We start from the raw sequence: 6,389 nt of genomic DNA, 5'->3' as shown, positions 1-6,389 counted from the left end.
TGGCTCATGCGGGATATAAGATTTTGGAGTGTAGAGGTGAGACTAATGATGTTATAGATGAGTGTGTTGTTATCCAACAGAGGTTGGGGTGGATAGGAGGGTTCATTTGTTGGGAGAAAGGGCTCATGATACGGAGGTGGTTCTTCTTGATAAGGATATAGAGATGGTGAATATAGAGGTGGTGGTTCTGGGTGTGGTTCATATGGTGGTTGGTGTGGTGGATAAGGATTAGGGTCATATAGAGGTGAATGGTGTAAAGGGGCTTGTGAGTTTGGTGGTTCAGAGTTATGTTGAGGAAGGGGTTCATAAGCATATGGTGGGGCTTGTTGGTAACCATAAGGGGGTCCACCATATTCATCATTGATAAACCACTATTTCATGGTTTATCTTGTGCTCAATTGAGTGGTTTTTATCAAGTCTTTGCACACTTATTCATACTATTTGCATGGTTTTACATTCTCCTTCCTGATTTTGTGCTATGATTGAAAACATGCTTCTTTGGCCTTATATTTGCTAATATTAATCCTCTCTTATTATCATTCGATACCTTGATATGTGCGTTAAGTAATTACAGGGATTACAGGGCAGGAATGGCTTAGAGGATGGAAAGGAAGCATGCAAAAGTGGAAGGAATACGAGAAACTGAAGGAACTGCTAAAGCTGTCCAGCCTGACCTCTTGGTACTAAATTGACCATAACTTGAGCTACAGAGGTCCAAATGACGCTATTTTAGTTGCGTTAGAAAGCTAACATCCAGGGCTTCGTAACGATATATAATTTGCTATAGCTGCCTCGAAGCCAGTGATGCGAACGCGTGGGTCACGCGGACGCGTGACCTGGCAAAAACGCAATCCGTGCGAACGCGTGGACGACGCTTCCGCGTCACTTTGCCGCGACCTATACGTACCAGAAATCAACGGGAGCGATTTTTGGGCTGTTTTTAACCCAGTTTTTGGCTTGGAACACACAGATTAGAGGCTATAAAGTGGGGGAATGCATCCAATCATCATACTTTCATTCACACAATTTTTAGGTTTTAGATGTAGTTTTAGAGAGAGAGGTTCTCTCCTTTCTCTCAAGTTTAGGATTAGGATTTCAATTTCATTCCAGGTTTAATGTTCCTTTAATTTATATTTCTCTTCTACTTTTATTTAGTCTAATACTTTTATTTGTATTTGACTTATGTTGCCCAATTGGCATATGAACTTTTCGATGTTAGGTTTGAATATTCTATTTAAAATTAATTGAGGTATTTCAGATTAATGATTGTTTTATTTATGATGCTTTCAATTCAATTTAGATTTATTTTCCTCTTTTAGCTTTGGCTGAGTAATTAGCAACACTTGAGTTATCAAACTCAGCTGTTGATTGAAATTGGAATTCTTTGCTGGCTAATTTGTACTCCAATAACTCTAGTCTTTCCATAGGAGTTGATTAGGACCTGAGGATCAAATTAATTAGTCTACTTGACTCTCCTTTGTTTAGTAAGGGTTAGTTAAAAGAGGGAGCAGAATCCAATTCTCATCACACCTGATAAGGATAACTAGGATAGGACTTCAATTTCTTATACCTTGCCAAGAGATTTTATTAATTATTAATTTATTTTTTCTTGTTATTTAAATTACTTGTTCCCTATTTCAAGAACCCAAAAATATACTGTTTTACATAACCGATAATAATCATACCTCCCTGCAATTCCTTGAGAAGACGATCCGAGACTTAAATACTTCGGTTATAAAGTTTTATTGGGTTTTGTTACTTGTGACAACCAAACTTTTGTAAGAAAGGAATTCTTGTCGGTCTAGAAGCTATACTTACAACGGAAATTTATTTGTGAAATTCTAGCTCGCGCGAGAGATCTGTTCTTCAAAATGGCGCCGTTGCCGAGGAGTTGCAAACGTGTGCCTTATAATTGGTTATTGTAAATATTTGCATTTTGCTTTTTTGTTAGTTTTAGGACTTAGATACTTATTCTTACTAGTTTTTGTTTTTCTTTTCTGCTATGAACTCTCACCCCTTTGGCTACGAGCGTGGTTATAATTATGTTACAGGAAGAGGAGATTATAATGCCAACATGCACCATGGTTGGAGCAATCAAAGAGGGGAGGAGCCACAAGGATTTGATCAACCCTCTTGGCAACAACCCCCTCCAATGTACTACAAGCAACAACCATTCCATGATGCATACCAAGACAATGGTTATGGTGGACCTTTTCATGACACTCAATACCCACCACAACATATCTATGAACCTCCTCCTCTTTAACGTAGTTTTGAACCACCACACTCGCAAGTCCCTTACCACCAAACACCCCCATACGACCTTAATCCTTATCCACCACACCAACCACCATATGAACCACACCCAGAACCACCACCTCAATATTCACCATCTCCATATCCTTATCAGGGAGAACCACCCTCTTATCATGAACCCTTCCTCCCAAGTAATGAACCATCGTATCCACCCCAATCTCCAATGGATGACATCCTTCGTGGCCTTCTTCAAGGGCAAGCGAAGATGAAAAGGGATATACTAGAATTCGCAACTGCCTTCACCAAGGTAGTAAATCGATTAGCTTCCCAACATTTGAGCACTCAAAGTACTCCCATGGCTACATGTGGAGAATCAAAAGAAGAGCGTAGCATGAAGGAGATACTAGAAACTCCGATGGACAATGAGGAACATGGCTTTGTATTGGAACAAGTGGAGGAAGCCATAATAGTTGCAGAAGAAGAAGTGGTTAAAGACTTAGGAGATGCAGAACCTCCATGGGAAACTCAAGTCATAGAGCCTCCTTCTAAGACGTTTGCAATTGATGTTGAGGAGGGTGTACAACCTCCAAAGCATATCATGGTTGAAGACTTTGAAGGGAATGATCAAGAGATGGATTCAATCATTGATGAATTCTTATCTACATTGGAATCCTCTCCTATTGGACTTGACATGGAGATTAAAGAAGAATAAGAACAACCTCCCATGCCCTTTGTAAGCAATGAAGAAGAGATTGAATTGGAAGAAAGCTACCAAGAGGAAGAGGTTGATATTGAAGAAGCTTGGAAAGAGGTGGAAGTTGTCAAGGAAGAGCTCAAGGGAATGGAGCTGGAAATCACCTTGCCAAAGTTGTTGGAGACCTCTCCCCCAAAGCCATCACCATCCATCCCTTCATTAAAGTGGGTAAATCTCTCGTCTCTAACCTTAATTAGCTCACTTGAATATGCTTTGCTTGAGACAGATGGTTAGTTTAGAGTTCTTTGAGGCTATAAGAGCAAGCGGGAGATGGTCAGTGGTAGGAATTGTCATGCCAGGTTCAATATGGTTGCATGCTCCAAATTGAAGTACAAAGGTTGGTACAATTCTCAATTGAATGGGTCTAGGAAGCTGTTTGGATGTCTCAGTGAGAATTTCAATTGCGTGCCACCCGGATGGAATCATGATGATCAACACAAAGATGGGTGCAAAGGCAAGGTTTGGGACCTAGGAATTCAGTCTAGAAATCAACACTCTTGGGGCCTTGTCACTTGCTTCAACTTGCTTGAAGACATTATGCGCCTAGTTTGGGTACCTGGAGGCCATTGGAATTACAAACATTGGTGGAGATTCCTGGATGAGTGCAAGCACAAGCCCCCATAACAAAGGACTCCCCAAATGTCCAACTTAAGGACTTTAACTAAAAGTGCTAGGTGGGAGACAACCCACCATGGTATGATCGTTCCTTTTTCAATTTTAATTTTATTTCGTTTAGTTTGTTTTTAAGTTTTATTTTATTTTATTTTTATTGAACCTGGAATTACTCATAACATCCATATCATTTTGCATTCTGCATACTACATAAAAAAAAACACGCACGCGACGCGGCAGTGTCGCTGACGCGGTAGCATCCCCAGTGTGTTTGGAAGAGAAGAGAATTGGACACAAAGTCATGCGAAAGCGTGGCTGGAGGCGTGCCTTAGGCATAAATATGTCCACGCGTCCGAGTCACCCATACGAACGCGTGACCCTAAAAATCGACGTAAAAGAGGTGTATGACAGCAAGTTGCGATGGAGCTGGGCTAGACTGATGCTAGAAGCACCAGCCTCATCACGCGACCACGTGCCCCACACGGCCACGTTGTCCTCCAAACATGGCCATCCACGCGATCGCGTCAACCACGCAATCGCGTCACCCTAATTTTTGGCAAAATGAGTTTAACAGAGAGAGTTGCGCGAACGCGTCGCTGCCCTCGCGCCATTCGCACAAAGCAACTCACGCGACCGCGTGACCCACGCGTCTGTGCCACTTGAACACATCGCATACCACGCGACTGCGTCACCCACGTGTCCGCGTCGCATGCGGCGCACAGATTATCTCCATCAGCCAAAATATCTTATCTTTTCTTCCCCAAATCCTTATTTCTGTTTTCCCTTATTATTATTTCTTACTTCTCTCTTCTTCCTTCTTTATTCTTTCTCACTTTTTACTTTTCCCTTTTTCTTTTCTTTTTACATCCATTATCAAGGTTCTTTTCTTCTTCCCTCTTTACTTCATTATTATTCCTTTTCTTTTATTCATGTTTTCTTATTACTTTCATTATGCATATCTTCTTTTTTTCCTTCTTTTTATTCCTTTATTTGGTGTTAGAAATTTATTTGGATCATTATTTATTTCTATATTCTGCTTGTTAATTTATATATTGTTTGAAAATTAATATTACTTCCTTAAAGGGTTGCTTGCATGTTCTATCTTATATTTTCCACAACATATTTACCATGCATGCTAAGCGTTTGTGAAAAAGCCCGTATGGCATTGTGCATTATTTTAAATTACTCAATTCTACTATGTTAATGCCTATTTTTTACAAAACCCCTTTTATATTTTATTTATTTAATTTAATTGTCAATACAAACAGATTATTAGTTTGAAAGACTTGGTAATCTAACTTGGACATTGAATGCTTGATTTATGCTACTCATGCCTTTGCCAGCATGCCAATAAACATCTTGTATTTAATTGCCATCACATGCACTTGCTATATTACCTTTGATGAACTTTTCACATGCAGTCTAGACCATGTGTTAACGACATCCTCCTTACAGTGCATTGATTACCACCCATAATGTTCGCTCCCTTGCTCGAACCCTTAGCTTTAGATGTTACTTTCTTTTTTCCCTTTTTAGGATGGCCACCAAGAAAGGTAAAGAGAAAGCTACTCTCAAACCACCAGTAAGGAGAGGAACAAAAAGAGCACTAGTTGCGGAACCACCCGTCCACTTGTACATCTTAGCATGCCCCGAGGACGGTGCAATCTTTAAGTGTGGGGAGGTCGATACCGATCTCCGTGTGTTAATACCTTCCTGTCCCAACACCAATGTTTAAATTTTCTTTGTAGTTAGTTGTTGCATTCGCATGTTTGTTTGATTTTGTGCATATTTTACCACCACTTGGTTAAAGTAATATTTTCTTTTCCAAGAAATTATTTTATAATATTTCACTAATTTGAATTAAAACTTTTTGTTAAACTTGTTTGAAGCAATTTTATACTGGAATATGATTTAGAACTCGAACACATAAAACTTGTGATCTTTGTCTTGCTTAATTCTATATTTCCATGGTTTGATGTATGCATGCACTTATATGATTGAGGCCCTTGTTTTACTAAGCTTACACACCCATATGGCCTTACCCTTTCATTATCCTTTGCAAACCAATGTTGAGCCTATTATACCCCTTTGTTCTTTACTTTAGCACATCATTAACTCTAAGTGGAAAACAATAATGTCCTTAATTTGAATCCTTGGTTAGCTTAGACTAGTGAAAGTGCTTATGATTTAAGTGTGGAGAAATTGGGTTTGGAAACATTTGGTTTGAGAATTGAGTATGTTAGAATTTTCTGAAAATGTGAAAGAAATATTTAGGACATGATTCATGCATCCAATAATTTAATCATATGCATTGAGAAAAATAAAAGAAAAGAAAAATATATATATAAAATAAAAAAAAGAAAAAAAGTGAGAAAAAGAAAAGAAAAAAGAGCAATTAAGCACAAAGGGAACAAAATGCCCCATAGTAAGTGGTGAAAGCAATGCATATGTACTGTACTTGAAATTAGAATACATGAATATGTGGAAAACATGGTTAATAGATAGTTAGATATGGTATTATGATTACATGGATTGTCTAAAGTTAGTTGGAAAGTTTAAGTTAATTGAGAATTAAGAGAGTCGAACCTTAAACACTTTAGTGATTAGAGTGTATACACTTCCAGTGAGGGTTCGATGCTCGATTCTTTGTTCTCGGCTTTCATGAGCTATCTTCTTCTTGCAAGTCTATTTGTACTTCATTTTTTATGATTTGAATTAGTGAAATCCAGTTCATATTTGTTCTTGAAGGATTTGTTTACTTTTAACC

Source organism: Arachis ipaensis, chromosome B6, assembly GCF_059453495.1.
Source record: "Arachis ipaensis isolate K30076 ecotype BB chromosome B6, ASM5945349v1, whole genome shotgun sequence".
Lineage (NCBI taxonomy): Eukaryota > Viridiplantae > Streptophyta > Magnoliopsida > Fabales > Fabaceae > Arachis > Arachis ipaensis.
This window is presented reverse-complemented; position numbering follows the sequence as displayed.